A 17451-nucleotide genomic window follows, 5' to 3' on the forward strand; every position below is an offset into this window, starting at 1 on the left:
ATTGGGAATCATTTATGTGTAGCATGTAAAAATGCTCTGTGTATGACATAGATGTGTATGTTATGTGCATGTTGAGTATCAACTGTGCCTATCCAATGGTCACTACAGTCTAGCCACATTTGTTTGAGATGGTCTGGGTATTGCATGTGTTTGAGGCAGCTATTCACATTAGTGAGATGTGCGTGCTCTTACACCAAACATGCACAGCATGCATTATGGGTAGGTGTGTTACATGTGTACATGGCCTACACCTTAACTATGACATGCACTTTTTATTTACAATAATAAATGTAGAACACACTCACCAGCATATGTCCGCTGCCTTGATGTCATCCCAGAGGGACCTACATAGAGATGAGACAGTTTGTCAGTGGCCACAACTGTGGCATTGCTACTGTGTGTTTGCAATCCTACAGTCCAACAACAGTTTACATTCACAAGGCTACAGATTATGTTCCAAATGATCAGTATTGCACAACAACAGGCACCACTTCTTTGAACGACACACTCCACATCTTACATATGCATGATCTACCAATACAGATAACAGTAGTCTACAGATATGCCATGTTACCTGCATGCACCATGTGTGCTTGCTGGGTGGCTCCAACCTCCATCATAGTGTATGTGTGCTGTTGTTGTTGTTGGGCAGGTGCCACCAGGCTCAGGAGCAGCTCCTTCACTCTGGTGAAGGGGGGATGGATATTAGCACCACCTCCTGTTGCAAGCTGTTGTCTACACACATCAGCAGCACGCTGATGGACATGTCTGAGAAGATCACTACAGTGGTGGTGTACATGCTCATATGTCTGGTTATACAGGCCTACCTCATTGACCCTGCGGACAACATCTTGCCACATTGCAGTATGCTCCTGCTGGTCCTGGCTGGTTCGTGACAACATGAGACGGTAGTGCTGAATCATACTGCTAGTAATGTTATCATCTTCAGCACTACTGTAACTGGGGTTCCTGTGATGGGCCATGATCCCTGGAAGACATAAATACAAAAATATGTCTGAGCAAGTCATATGGCACATTTAACATTATACAGTACAGATATCACTGAACTGCCATATATAGCAACCTATAAGCTAACCGAGAGTGAAACACTGTAACTGACACTTATCACTGCTCACCCCACAACTGCTTGAAAGTGCCTTGCTTACTCTCTATCTAATGTAGCATGTTCTGCACAGCAACAAAATAAAATCACTATATAAGACTATACAAGAGTACCTGGCACACTATTTGCAACATGATGCACCACCTAGCCACAGAAGATATACATCAAGCTGATGTGTAAAGAAATATATCATCCATCACAATCAGTGTAAGGTCCAGTAATTGTATTACTATTATACCACACAACTTGTTAATTGCAAACCCATTGCCAAAATATGTGCACAATTGGGAATATAGGTTGCATACTGCTGTAGAACACTATATAGCCAAACTGGAGGCTGAACTCTCTCAACTCAGGGCTGGCATGACCAGACAGGAGGAGGTGGCAACCACATACACAACAATCCCAGTCCCACATATGACCTACCACAACTGCAAACCAAACACATAAAAACACAAAGACATACTCGGAGGCTCTAATAAAAAACTTACCAAAACAACAGAGGCTCCCAAAGCAGACATCCAAAAATCCACCACCTCAAAACAAAACACATGCAGCACATACTTCAATAAATCAGTGTGTCAACCAATCACAGCCCTTAAGGCAAAACCAATGGCCTGATACACTAGTAATAGGTGACTCTATAGTCAGACACACTGATGTCCCGCTGACCAGGCTGAACAAGGAGAAGATGACTGTGAGCTGGCTATCGGGAGCTAGGATCCACCACATAACACACGCACTCAAGTCACTCCAAAGCAAGTACAAATATGACTCCGTCATTGTCCATGCTGGTGTGAATGACCTGAGACGTACCTCCCTGGACTACATGAAAAGAGACATAGAGGAGCTCTCCGATTATGTAGCCCAGGCTGGTATGACCCTGACCTTGAGCAGCATCTTGCCCTCACCAAGAATGATACCACAATACAAAGACAAGATGATCAGCTTTAACAATTGGCTCAAGTACTGGTGTCATTCTAAGGGGATCCAATGTCCGTCTGCCTGGGATGACATGTTGGACAAGCCACGCTGCGCCAAGGGATGGCTTACACCTGTCACCACTGGGCTTCCGGATATTGGCTAAGGCTCTTGCCACCCCTATAGTGCCTTTTTAGGCAAGGCTCAAAAGACAAACCCACCTCCTTAGAAAACAAAAATGGAAAAAACTAAGGGTAATGCTGCTCAACGCCAGAAGTCTAAATCTCAAGATGCAGGCACTTGATGCACTCCTCAGCATGGAGAACATCGACATCTGTGCAGTAACTGAAACCTGGTTCAAGGCTCCTGAGAGCACCCCAGCACTACCAGGCTATACCTCGTATCATGCTTTTTGGCCCCAAAACCCGGGCCGAACCACAAAGGGAGGGGGAGTGTCCATATTCATCAAGGACACCCACACCTCCAGGTTAGTAGAAACACATGAAGCATCAGAGACCATACAGGTGCAACTAACCATAGGTAAAACTGCTATACAACTGGTAGCATGTTACAGACCACCCTCCCAATCTCAACAACCCCACTCAGCCTTCCTGAAGACATTGGAGGATATGAATGTATCACAAAATACCATCATACTGGGAGACTTCAACTACCCAAACATAGATTGGGTACATTATTCTAGCCCTAATACCCTAGCCCAAAGGTTCCTGGAATTCATAAATTCAAATGCACTGGAACAACTGGTCACCTCTCCCACTAGGGGAGATAATATACTAGACCTGATCATCACAAACATGGGGACAAAATGCTCCACACCAGAAGTATACCCCTCACTAGTGAGATCTGACCACAAACTAATCACCCTGGATATACATATCCCACCTCCACCCCAGCACAAAAGACCACAGTGAAAAACTTCTCAAAAGCAGACTTCACTCTTCTTAAGACTGAGATGGTATCCTTTAAGCCCACTGTGACAGTGGATACCACATCCCACAATGCCGAATCCTTCACAAATGCTTTCTATGGACATCTCCAAGAATGCATGGATCATGCAATCCCAAACAAATCCAAGTCCCTCTCCACCAAAGGTAAGCATCCTGTCTGGTGGACCTCAGCCATAAACAAATTGTATAACAAAAGAAGGAAGCTACTGCACGTCAGAACAAAATACCATGAAGGGAAGACATCTCTGATCAACATTAGCAGAAAACTATGTTCTCTCATAAAAACATCCAAGGCCAACTTTGAGAGAAAAATCACTAAGGACACTAAAGATAACCACAAAGCCTTCTTCAGCTATGCTAGAAACCTGGGCTGAAACCCTCAGATATGCTCAGAGTTGGTTCAAAACAACAAAAAATACACTGAACCCACAGATATTGCCAACATTCTGGCTGACAGGTTCAGTGCAAATTTCTCCCCTCCTTCACCCCCAAAAGAAGAAATACTTATCCCAGCTGAATGTAATCTCCCTGTCATCACAGATGTCCAAGTGAGAACTGCCCTAAACAAAGCAAAAAACACAGCATCAATGGGACCTGACGGTATCCCGGGTTGCGTGTTACGTGAACTCCAAGAGGAGCTAAACCCACACATAAAAATGCTATTTAACCTTAGCCTTACTTCGAGATATGTACCTGAACATTGGCGTACAGCAACAGTGGTCCCACTCCACAAGGGGGGGTGCCTCTACAGACCCTGGAAACTACCGCCCCATAAGCTTAACCAGCCTGGTCTGCAAAGCTATGGAAAGAATCATTATGGAACTCATAAACAGAGACATAGGGGACCTACAGACACTTGACCCCACCCAGTTCGGCTTTGTAAAGGGCAGATCCTGCCTTTTAAACCTGGTTGACTTTTTCAAAACAGTCACTAGAGCCATTGATGAGGGCAAAGCAGTCCATACAGCATACCTGGACTTGGCTAAGGCCTTCAACACAATACCCCACTCAGGCATCATTGATAAGCTCAACAGCTTAAAAGTAAACCCTTATGTCACTAGATGGATTGCAAACTGGCTAAAGGACAGAACCCATAAAGTTAAAATCACTGGAGCAATGTCAGACTCAAAGCCAGTCACAAGTGGTGTCCCGCAGGGATCTGTCCTGGGACCCCTCTTGTTCGGCATTTACTTCTCAGATGTTAAAGCAAACATGGGAGGGCTGTGGCTGACAAAGTTCGCAGATGACTGCAAACTAGGCGCCATAGTTGATACACCAGCAGACACACACATCCTACAAAAAGGCCTCACAGAAACGGACAACTGGTGCCAGAGTCACTGCCTTAAACTTAATGCCAAAAAATGTATAGTCATCCCCTTTGGGGAAAACAAAGTACCCACAAATATCACATAGACAGCAACCCACTGAGTATGGAAAAATTAATCGAGACCTAGGGACCCAAGTCGACAGCGACCTCTCATTTGACACCCAAGTTGCCAAAGTGGTTAGAAAAACATTCTACCTTGCACACCTCATCATGAAGGGATTCACATCCAGATCCAAGGATGTCATTGTACCCCCTATATTCCTCCCTCATCAGACCTGTGATTGAGTACAATGCCCCATTTGGTATATACCTCACCCAGCATTTGCAACAGCTGGAGAGACCACAAAAGTACCTCACCAAGAGGATCAAGGGTCTCCCACATATGTCTTATTCTGCCAGACTAAAGAAACTTCAGCTCTATTCAGTAGCATACCGCCTGCTCAGAGGTAATCTCTAACTGACGTACAAGGCCATGTCAAATCAGGATCTGATGGACATGCTCCACCTCAAAAAATCCAAATCCATCAGGACCACAAGAGCTAAAGACTTAAACCTCGGCACAACTATGAATAGGACATGCTGGAGAGATAGATTCATAACCCAGAGGCTTCCCATGCTTTGGAACAAGATCCCAGTTCGTATTAGGCAGAGCCCCTCACTGACTCTCTTCAAGAGAAATCTTGATGAGTGGATGGGAGATCGTAAGTTTACCCCAGGGGTCACATCTGTGTCACTGCTAGACAGGGGCACAGTAAACTAATTCTATTATATAAGGGGACCTTCATTGTGTCACTACTAGACAGAGGCACAGTATTCTAAATTTATTCTGTGCATTTTTTGTACCATTTCATGGGGTGGCAAAAGCCACATCACTATGGCTAGGCTTACAAATGCCCCAGGGCAGATAGCCTAGTACTATACTATGAAACTATGAAACTATGAATGTTGCTAGATACGCAGTTATATGTTTTACCATACATATTTCAAAGGACATGTTACAGACATACCCACACACACATCAGACATAATTACAGGACACAAAGGTATGACAACCCAGATAAGCTTTCAGGGTGTACTATACAGTACTGTGTGTCAGTATTTACACAACCTTAATCTTGAGAAATGTAATCTGTGATGAATACAGGGACCACACAAAACAGTGGATGCAAGCAATGTGGACATACACCAAACATTGCTGTACAGGCCCAGAGCTTCAAGTAGTACTACAGTACACACAGGATTTGCATTCAACATTGGTACCAATCAATAATCATAGATGTAGTGCTTTAGCTTCCATTGACACACCCTAGTTAAAACCAAGGGACTTAATCACACTGTATGCAATAGCACTTGTACTGCCTAGCAACAGAATACACAGCTTTTGCTAGGATCAAAGCAAGGACCCATACTACCATGACATAAACAGTTTCCCACTAAGCTATCCCACAGATACATATCTTTGACGTATTCACAAACATATTGATCATCACAGTCAGTCAACAGTACAGAGAATCTATTGCAACAAGTAGATGTAGGTGTGTATGAGCATATATAACTACTGATATATATATATATATATATATATATATATATATATATATATATATATATATATATATATATATATATATATATATATATATATATATATATATATAGATGTATATATACATATACACATCCATTGGTCTACATATACATATATATATGTAGGCACATATACATTTCACCTTTCATAGTGAGAATATCAATTATACAAAGTATGTAAGGTACAGTAATGTAATAAAATTGCACAGTCTTGGGATAAATGCATTGAAGGTGTTCACAGCCCACGTAGCTTTAGCAGGCCTTAATGGCTTCAACATTGCAAACTGAACAAACCACCCACAGTGTTTAACCACCACATGTCATATATCAGCACTGTATACTGTCTTGTTTGTCACACACTAAAACCTACATACAAATATTCGCATATTAACTTTCAATAACTTATATATCTCTCCCCTTCACAAACAGTTGCAATACGTCCCCTGCTCTCTGCACATATACAGATGTGAATATATATGACACATATATATTTCTCCGTATGTGTGTGGCATACACACACAAGGTCCACACTGTTGTAAGTCCCTGGACCTCACAGCTGAACTGTTGGACCTTGCTGCAACACAAACAGGTGTCACATATGAACACACACTAACATTAGGGGGGTATATATGGCAACAAATGCTAGATAAGCATACTAGACTGCTACAGCAGTTGCCAGTGCTAAGCTACACTTTAATATGACTATCATGCATGTGTTGTTCTGTCACACCCATGTTTATATAATGTCAGCGCTAATCCCCCCAACAGCCATCGGCCACACTACTGTACAGAACACAGATAACATGGATCAGATCTTTGACATTTAATGCTGAGCTGCACATTTCACAGATATGTCCCACTGCTCACAGGTACACAGATTTTAAGCCCTAACTTTGAGAGGGTTTCTGTTTATACACATTGAGCAGAGTGGATGAGAGGTGTTGACTACAATTCAGCTGAGATATGGAAGTATCCTGTTTTTTTCAATTATTTATACTGATTATCGTTTCTAGCAATTTATATATAGCACTTTTATTGCCTGCTGCTTAGTTTTTGAGTGTATTTTATTGATATTAAGTAATCTGCACAGGTAACTGATTTGTTTGCAGTTAAAAGCATTCTGTATCTTTACAAATCATTATCTGTTTAAAAACTTTCATTTTGTGGCTTTCTGTAGAGCTCACTGTGTCTGTAGGCTAATATCTTTAGTATTGTCTCTACCCCCCCTCACCGTATTATCCCCACCCTCCCTCCCTGTTGGTGTCTTGCTGTTATACTTGGTGGCTTTGCAGTTGCCCGCCCCTACTGTAAATCTGATCTGGGACACTTCTCCCAGTGTAGTGACATTAGCTCATTCCACCTAATACAGAGAGAGCATTTGATAAGGCCTTCTATTTCCCCTTTTTCCCTTTCAAAAAAAAGAAAAAAACATTTGTTTGCCTGAATCTCCTTGTATTCTGCCTGTGCTTCTCAAACATTTTGGAAATATAAAGTATATTTTAGAGCATTTATTATAATTGTAATTGCCTTAATATTGCTACAACTCAAGTGCTCTGGGTTACACTGCATCTGAAGTGTTTGTGTGTTTTAGCTGCTTTTCTGTATATATAGACTTTTCCGTATATGTACACTAGCTACTTTTTCTGCTGTGTTACTGCCTCTTAAATCTTTTTTCAGTTGTGCACTTGCCTTGCTTCATTTAAAAAGTTTTAAATTGCTAATTTTGTAGAGTTTTAATTGCATTTACTGTTTAGGACTACACACTCAGCTTTGCTTGTCTCAGGACTTTATTTTCTGTGCTCAAAGCTATCCAGACCTTGCTGTGGTAGAGGGAAGTCCTACTGCCTACCAGTGGGACTGGTGAATATTGTACTGCCTATCTAATGCTAGAGGAGTGGTTTCCAGTTCTGAAATTGTAATTTTATTAGCCTTTGGCTGATTTCTATCCCTTTCAACTTTCTGGCTTAAAAACACATGTGTTTGCACATTTTTCATATTGTGCAGCACTGCGAGGCTACAGTTAAACTATTCCAGGTGCCAGAAAGTCTGCTCTTCAAATTTTCCCTTAAAACTAGCTGGTTTACCAGTAGTAGCACTAAAATCTGAACCCCTGTGACTAGCACTTGCTCTAGAACCTGCTAGAAAGAACTAGGAAGCCTGAAACTGATACAAGCACTCAGCTCTCCTTGTCAATAAGGAGAAATTAATCATAGGCACTAAACAGCCTATAATTGCAAAGTACCTTGCAAAGGTAAGGTAAAACAGCTCTTAAACTTTGCAAAAAAGCAACTAAACAGGCATGTCCAAGGGTCAGCTTCCGGTGATTTCTCCTATCCACCTGGTGAATCTGGGCATACTGGGGCAATGCAGCAACTGCCTCATGTACACAGGCAATCCTCTCCTCCTACTACCCAACACTACAACCTGCCAGAGATGCATTTACATAGCCAAACTGGAAGCAAAGCTCTCTCCAGCCAAGATTGTGCTAGACAGTCAAGAGGAGAAGATTAACACCTGCATTAGACCTCAAGCAACTCATAGCTCTTCAAAACTCACACCATCAACACCCACACATGGCAACACTAACCCCACATATGCGGAGGCCCTTAACATTATCCTGCACAAGCAACAAGGACCTCCGAAGCCAAAATGCAAACAAACACCAGTCACAACCAAAGTGACACATAGCTCACAACACCAGTGTGCCACCCAGCAACAGCCCCTAAGGCAAGACAATGTACCCAACACTTTAGTCATAGGTGACTCTATAGTCAGGCACACTGATGTCCCACTCACCAGGCTGAACAAGGAGAAAATTACAGTCAGCTGCCTGTCGGGTGCCAGGATACACCACATAACGCATGCGCTCAAGTCACTCCACAACAAGTTCAAATATGACACTGTCATTGTCCATGCTGGAGTGAATGACTTGAGATGTACCTCCCTGGACTACATGAAAAGAGACATGGAAGAGCTCTTGGATCGTGTGACCCAGGCAGGTATGACCCTAGCCCTGAGTAGCATCCTGCCTTCGCCCAGAATGATACCACAGTATAAGGACAAAATGATTGACTTCAACAATTGGCTAAGCATCTGGTGTCATTCAAAGGGGATCCAGTATTTGTCTGCCTGTGAAGACATGATCGACAAACCACAATGCTTTGCCAGAGATTGTCTGCACCTGTCACCCCTGGGATTTAGGTTACTGGCTAAAGCTCTTGCCACCCCTTTAGTGCCTTTTTTAGGCAAGTTTCAAAGGATAAAACCACCACTGTAACAGATACAAGCATGCAAAATCTGAAGGTAATGCTATTCAATGCTAGAAGTCTAAACCTCAAAATGCACTCTCGAGGCACTCCTAAAAATGGAGAACATCGTTATCTGTGCAGTAACTGAGACCTGGTTCAAGGCTCCAGAGAGCACCCCTGCAATACCAGGCTACAATTCTTACCACACTTTCGGCCACAAAACCAAGACTGAAACACTAAAGGTGGAGGAGTGTCCATATTCACCAAGGATATTCACACCTCCAGGCTAGTTGCTCAACACAATGCATCTGAAATTCTCCAGGTGCAACTAACACTAGGTAAGACTGAAATCCAAATTGTAACTTGCTACTGATCCCCCACCATGCCCCAAGATTCCCACTACACCTTTCTAAACATACTGGAAAATATTAAGATACAACCAAACACTCTAATACTGGGTGATTTCAACTACCCTGCCATTAATTGGGAGAACTACTCAGGTACCAACTCCTTTTTCCAATGGTTCTTTGAATTCATAAATTCCAATGCCCTGGATCAACTAATCCATTGTCCCACCAGAGGCTCCAATATCCTAGACCTGGTCATTACCAACATGGGAAATAGATGCTCCACACCAGTGGCCACCCCCTCATTGGTCAGGTCTGACCATAAGCAAATCACCCTCGACATCCACATCCCATCCCCACCCCCAAGTAAAGAAACCTCCTTAAAAAACTTCTCCAAAGCCAACTTCATGCTACTGAAGTCAGAAGTTCAAACTTCACAATACCCACGCAGACGGGATCTGGAAGTTTGACTGCAGAATCCTACACTAAGGCACTGTACGAGCAGATCCACTCGTGCATGCATCATGCCATCCCAAATAGAACCAAGATGCTCTTCTCCAAAAAAAGGAAGCCAATCTGGTGGTCCCCTGCTATAAACAAACTATACAACAGAAAGACAAAACTGTTGCAGAAAAGAGGAAAATCCCATGATGCAAAGAACTCCCTCGCCAGCCTCAATAAGAAGCTGAGATCCCTCATAAAATTCTCAAAAACTAGTTACGAAAATAAAATTGCCAAAGATTCCAAAGACAACCACAAGGCATTCTATAGTTATGTCAAGAATCTAAGTGGCAATGCTCAGATCTGCTCTGAGCTACAACAGAATGGCATTAAATACACTGATCCCAAGGATATTGCCACTATCCTGGCAGATCAATTTAGTGTCAATTTCACCCCCCTCTCACCCCCTAAAGGGCCCATCTCAATACCAAAAGATTGCCAAATTCCGATAATCATGGCCACACAGGTAGAAACTGCACTCTCCAAAGCTAAGAATACAGCATCCATGGGACCAGATGACATCCCAGGCTGTGTGCTACATGAACTACAAAATGAACTAGCACCTCACCTAAGTGCCATGTTTAATCATAGCCTCACCTCAGGCTTTGTGCCCACTGAGTGGCACACAGCTACAGTTATCCCACTCCACAAGGGAGGATCCGCCTTGGATCTCAGGAACTACCGTCCCATCAGTCTGACAAGCCTGATCTGCAAGGGCATGGAGTGCATTATCATGGAACTTATAAACAAAGACATTGGCAACCTTCAAACACTGCACCCCACCAAGTTTGTGTTTGTGAAGAGCCGATCTTGTCTCCTGAATTTGATTGACTTCTTCAAATCAGTCTCCAGAGCTGCGGACGAGGGTAAGGCGGTCCACACAGCCTATCTGGACCTCGCCAAAGCCTTCTGCACCATCCCCCACTCTGGAATCATAGATAAACATACTAAGCTGGGCATAAATCTCTATGTCACTCGATGGGTTGCCAACTGGCTTACTGACAGAACCCAGACTGTAAAAGTAGCCGACTCCAAATCCAGCTCCAGACAAGTGACAAGTGGAGTACCTCAGGGTTCAGTCCTGGGACCACTCTTGTTTGGCATCTACTTCTCTGAAGTACAGTCCAACACTAAGGGACTCTGGCTAACAATGTTTGCAGATGACTGCAAACTGGGAGCCATTATTGAATTCCCAAATGATGTGGATATTCTACAAAAGGGCCTTACAGAAACAGATGCCTGGTGCCAGAGCCATGGGCTCAAGCTTAATGCCAAGAAATTTATAGTTATCCCCTTTGGAAAAAAAAACATGTACCCATGAATTACTACATAGGTGGCAGGACACTAAACATCGAAAGTGTGATGAGAGACTTAGGGACACAGGTGGATAGTGGTCTCACTTTCAATAACCACATCACCACAACAGTCAGGAAATCCTTCTATGTGGCACACCTCATCACTAAGGGCTTTTCATCCAGAAAAAAGGAGGTCATTGTCCCACTGTACTCATCCCTCATTAGACCAATTATAGAGTATAATGCCCCATTTGGTATGTACCTCACAAGACATCTGCAACAGCTGGAAAGGCCACAGAAATACCTCACTAGAAGAATCACAGGCCTAAAGCAGATGCCATATGCTGACCTTCTAAAAAAACTCCAGCTATACTCTGTGGCATATCGTCTACTCAGAGGCGATCTCTGCTTAACATACAAGGCCATGTCAAACCCTGAGCTGTTGGACATGCTCCACTTAAAGAAATCCCAATCACTCAGAGCCACATGATCCAGGGATCTAAACCTTATCATCATAATGAACAAAATATGCTGGAGGGATAGGTTCCTGACCCAGAGACTCCCCATACTCTGGGATAGACTGCCCATACAAGTCAAGCAGAGCACCTCACTGGCCCTCTTCAAAAGGAACCTTGATGATTGGATGAGAGACATGAAATTCACCCCGGGGATCATGTCAGTTGCCCTACTAGACAAGGGCCCAGAGAAGTAAAAACTGTGGGAAGAAATATCCAGGGAATTGTTATGGTTAGTCTTGCATAGGCCTTAGAGCTGATAGCCTAGTACCAACCTATGAACACAGTATTGTCCATAGCAGTAGTTAAGCAGAACATCTGTGCATAAAGAAGTACTGCTGCCACATATGAATGATTCACATTATGTAGACTATTCTTCAATAACATCTACTAGCCAGTAAATACATATGTGTGACATACCTGTAAATACATATGTGTGACATACCTTTCCTTTGTATGATTTGGTAATATTTTATTTTCCTTTTCTCTCTCTCTCTCTCTCTCTCTCTCTCTCTCTCCCTCCCTCCCTCCCCTGCTTTTGTAGGAATTTGCACATGAGCATGTGATGGCCTCTGCACCAGTTAGTGGCCACCATTTGCTAATTGCATGCAGCCTGCTGTGTAGTAATTGCAATAATCACTGTCATAGCAACAAAGTACTGTAAATTGCTGACTCATGTAGGCATGTCCCTTCAGCTTTCCAAGATGGAGATCATCCTTGTTTGCTGTGGACATCATTGTTTAAGACAGAAGGTTGGTATAGTTATTATATCAGAAGCCAGGGGTGTAGCCAGAGATTTACATTTTGTACTCAGACCTAATGTTGTTGCTTCCAGTACCCACTTGTCAGTGTAGAAATTTACTCACCCCTCAAAATGCTACCCCAAGATACATGGAAAGATGTACTTTATTTTCAGCATTTACAATTAACTGATCACCAAACAAAACCCTTTATAGGAACAACACCAACTGGTAATTTCGAAAAAGTCAGGATACCAAGATGACAAACCAAAGTGCGAAAACGAAAATTTTATTTGTCAGCTTCACCAGCACAGCGTTAAAAACACATAAAACACATCAAGAATATCTCATCAAGCGCTTTCACCCGGGCCCTCCCAGGCTTTCTCAAGACATTTAATGCATTGTTTAGTAGGTTCTTTTATACTACTCCTACCATACTTAATTATTTAATTGGTTTGCAATTAATCACTTAATTAACAATTAACTGCCATACAAAGCTAGTTATTGAGATGTATTCCTTTGGCACAAGAATTGTTTGTGAACTGCTATACTGTGAATATTCATTTACTCAGTTCTAAACAGTTTGTGCCTTTTTAGTGTTGACATTAGCACAAGCTGCTCAAGAAAACTGGACACATTTCAGTACTGTGAGTATGCTTACCTACATCCTTGGTAGACCCTGCACACACAGGTATATTCTACATTTGGGTAGGGTTGCAGAAGTACAGAGAGTGTAAGTACTATTGTGTGGATTTTATCTTGCTGGACTTACAGGGTTGCTGTGTACATGTTAGTTTGTCAAGGCAAGTAGTCTGTCTGCATAACTCCCAAATGTGGACCTATCCACATGATAGACAGAGAATAGCCTGTTATTTTTTGTCTGTGCACCACACAGGTCTTTTCAGCAATAGAGCAATGGCATTGTTACAGTTGGTTGCTACCAGTACATGGCTACATCCATTTGTATTTCAGTGTTGTATTCCTACATAAGGGTATGCTTCCGAAACTCCTTCCAAAGCTATTTGCACAGTGTGTAACAGCAGAAAGGCTGATATGCCTCTGTGTTTCTGCCTCTGCCAGACCTCTCAACCACTCAGGTACATATTTGAACAGGCTCAGGGAAAAGTCATTAAAAAGTCAGGGACAATCAGGGACACTTTAAAATATTAGTGCCATTAAGTTGAGACATTGAGAGAATCAGAGTATATGAATTAATACACCTTTTCTGAAATAAAAGAAGTTCATAGGTTCGTACTAGGCTATCTGCCCTAGAGCATTTATAAGCCTAGCCAGAGTGTGTGTGGCTTTCACCACCCCTTAGGACGAGAATACTACACCCTTTTAGGGTTTAGTTTACTGTGCCTCTGTCTAATAGTGACACAGAGATGACCCCCGGGGTAAACCTACGATCTCCCATCCACTCGTCAAGATTTCGCTTGAATAGAGTTAGTGAGGGGCTCTGCCTAACATGGATTGGGATTCTGTTCCAGAGTGTAGGGAGCCTCTGGGTTATGAATCTGTCCCTCCAGCACATCCTATTTATTTCTGTGTTGAGGTTTAAGTCTCTTGCTCTCGTGGCTCTGATGGATTTGGATTTTCTGAGGTGGAGCATGTCCATTAATTCCGGATTGGACATGGCCTTGTACGTCAGGCACAGATCACCTCTGAGTAGGCGGTATGCGACTGAATAGAGCTGGAGTTTTTTCAGTAGGGCAGCATATGACATATGTTTAAGACCCTTTATCCTCTTCGTGAGGAACTTTTGGGGTCCTTCCAACTGCTGCAGGTGTCGGGTAAGATACATCCCAAATGGGGCATTGTACTCAATCATTGGCCTGATAAGAGAAGAGTACAGGGGCACAATGACCTCTCTTGATCTAGATGTGAAACCCTTCATGATAAGGTGGGCAATATAGAAGGTCTTCCTAACCACTTTGGCAATGTGAGTGTCAAATGAGAGGTTACAGTCAACCTGGGTCCCTAGGTCCCTGATTACCTCTTCGTACTTCATGGATTACCACCTATGTGGTAATTTGTGGGTACCTTGTTTTTCCCAAAGGGTATGACTATACATTTTTTGGCGTTCAGCTTAAGGCCATGGCTCTGGCACCAATTATCCATTTCTATGAGGCCTCTCTGAAGGATGTTTGTGTCCGCTGGAGTATCAATTATGGCGCCCAGTTTGCAGTCATCTGCGAACTTTGTCAGCCACAATCCTCCTATGTTTGCCTGTACCTCGGAAAAAGAAATGCCGAACAAGAGGGGTCCCAGGACTGAGCCCTGTGGGACACCGCTTGTGACTGGCTTAGAGTCTGACATAGCTCCAGCAACTCTGACCCTGTGGGTTCTGTCCTTGAGCCAGTTTGCAACCCATCTTGTGACATATGGGTTTACATTTAAGCTGGTGAGTTTGTCTATGATGCCCGAGTGGGGTATTGTGTCAAAGGCTTTTGCAAGGTCAAGACAGGCTGTGTGAACTGCCTTACCCTCATCAATGGCCTTAGTGACTGTTTCAAAAAAGTCGACCAAGTTCAAAAGGCAGGATCTGCCCTTGACAAAGCCAAATTGCGTAGGATCCAATGTCTGTAGGTCCCCAATGTCTTTGTTTGTGAGTTCCATAATGATCCTTTCCATAGCTTTGCAGACCAGGCTCATCAAGCTTATGGGGTGGTAATTTCCAGGGTCCATAAAAGCACCGCCTTTGTGAAGTGGGACCACTGTTGCCGTATGCCACTCTTTGGGTACGTATCCTGTAGTAAGGCTAAGATTAAACAGCAGCCTTATGTGTGGGTTTAGTTCCTCTTGGAATTCATGTAGCACACAGCCTGGGACACCATCTGGTCCCATTGATGCTGTGTTTTTAGCTTTAGAGAGGGCGGCTCTCACCTGGGCATCTGAGATGTTAGGGAGGCTACACTCTGCTGGGATAGTTATTTCTCCTTTTGGGGGGGAGGGGGAGGAGAAATTTGCACTGAACCTGTCTGCCAGAATATTGGCAATGTCAGTGGGTTCAGTGTATTTTGTGTAATTTTGGACTAACTCTGAGCATATCTGGGAGTTTCCACCCAAGTTTCTAACATAGCTAAAGAAGGCCTTGTGATTGTCTTTTGTGTCTTTTGTGATTTTTCTCTCAAAGTTGGCCTTGGATGATTTTATGAGTGATCGTAGTTTTTTGCTAGTACTGATCAGAGATGCCTTCCCTTTTAGGGATTTTGCTCTGTCATGTAGTAGCTTCCTCCTCCTGTTGTAAAGTTTGTTTATGGCTGGGGTCCACCAGACCGGGCACCTGCCTTTGGGGGAATGGGTCTTGGTTTTATTTGGGATTGCATGATCCATGCATTCATGAAGGTGCCCGTAGAAGGCATTTGCAAAGGATTCAGCAGTGTGGGTTGTGGTTTCCACTGGCCCAGGGGCCTTGAAGGATACCACTTCAGTCTTAAGAAGTGTGAAGTTGGCTTTTGAGAAGTTCTTCACTGAGGTCTTTTGTGCAGGGGGTGGGGGCGGGATGTGGATTTCCAGTGAGATTAATTTATGGTCTGATCTTACCAAAGAGGGATATACTTCTGGTGTGGAGCATTTTGTCCCCATGTTTGTGATGATCAGGTCTAGTATATTGTCTCCTCTTGTGGGAATGGTGACTAGTTGTTCCATTGCATTTGAGTTTATGAATTCTAGGAACCTTTGGGCTGGGGTGTTGGGGCTTGAGTAATGTTCCCAGTCTATGTTTGGGTAGTTGAAGTCTCCCAATATGATGGTATTTGGAGAGACATTCATACTCTCCAGTGTCTTCAGGAAGGCTGTGTGGGGTTCCTGAGTTTGAGAGGGTGGTCTGTAGCATGCTACAAACTGTAAGGCAGTTTTGCCTATGGTTAGTTGCACCTGGATGGTCTCCGATGCTTTGTGCGTTGCCACTAACCTGGAGGTGTGGGTATCTTTGATGAATATGGATACTCCCCCTCCTTTTGTGGTTCAGTCCAAGTTTTGGGGCCGGAAAGCATGATATGAGGTAAAACCTAATAGTGCTGGGGTGCTCTCAGGAGCCTTGAACCAGGTTTCAGTCACTGCACAGACATCAAAGTTCTCCATACTGAGGAGGGCTTCCAGGGCGTGCATCTTGAGGTTTAGACTTCTGGCATTGAGCAGCATTACCCTTAGTTTTTTTCCACTTGTGTTTTCTAGGGAGGTAGGTTTGTCATTTGAGCCTTGCCTAAAAAAGGCACTGTGGGGGTGGCAAGATCCTTGGCCAATATCTTGAAGCCCAGGGGTGACAGGTGCAAGCCATCCCTTGAGAAGCAGCATGGCTTGTCAAGCGTGTCATCGCAAGCAGACAGACATTGGATCCCCTTAGAATGACACCAGTAATTATGCCAATTGTTAAAACTGATCATTTTGTCTTTGTACTGTGGCATCATTCTTGGTGAGAGTAAGATGCTGCTCAGGGTCCGGGTCATACCAGCCTGGGCTACATAATCAGAGAGCTCCTCTATGTCTCTTTTCATGTAGTCCAGGGAGGTACATCTCAGGTCGTTCACACTGGCATGTACAATGACTGAGTCATATTTGTACTTGCTGTGGAGTGACCTGAGTGCTTGTGTTATGTGGCGGATTCTAGCTCCCGACAGGCAGCTTACTGTGACCTTTTCCTTGTTCACTCTGGTGAGCGGGACGTCAGTGTGTCTGACTATCGAGTCACCTATTACAAGTGTGTCTGGCATGTTGTTTGGCCTTAAGGGCTGTGACTGTTTAGCACACTGACTTTGTGAACTATGTGTTGCATGTGCTATGTCTTGAGGTGGCAGTTGCTTGGGTGTCTGCTTTGGAGGCCTCTGTTGTTTTGGTAGATTTTTAATCAGCGCCTCCGAGTATGTTTTTGTGTGTT

Source organism: Protopterus annectens, chromosome 4.part0, assembly GCF_019279795.1.
Source record: "Protopterus annectens isolate FY-2018-M chromosome 4.part0, PAN1.0, whole genome shotgun sequence".
In the NCBI taxonomy this organism is placed as follows: Eukaryota; Metazoa; Chordata; order Ceratodontiformes; family Protopteridae; genus Protopterus; species Protopterus annectens.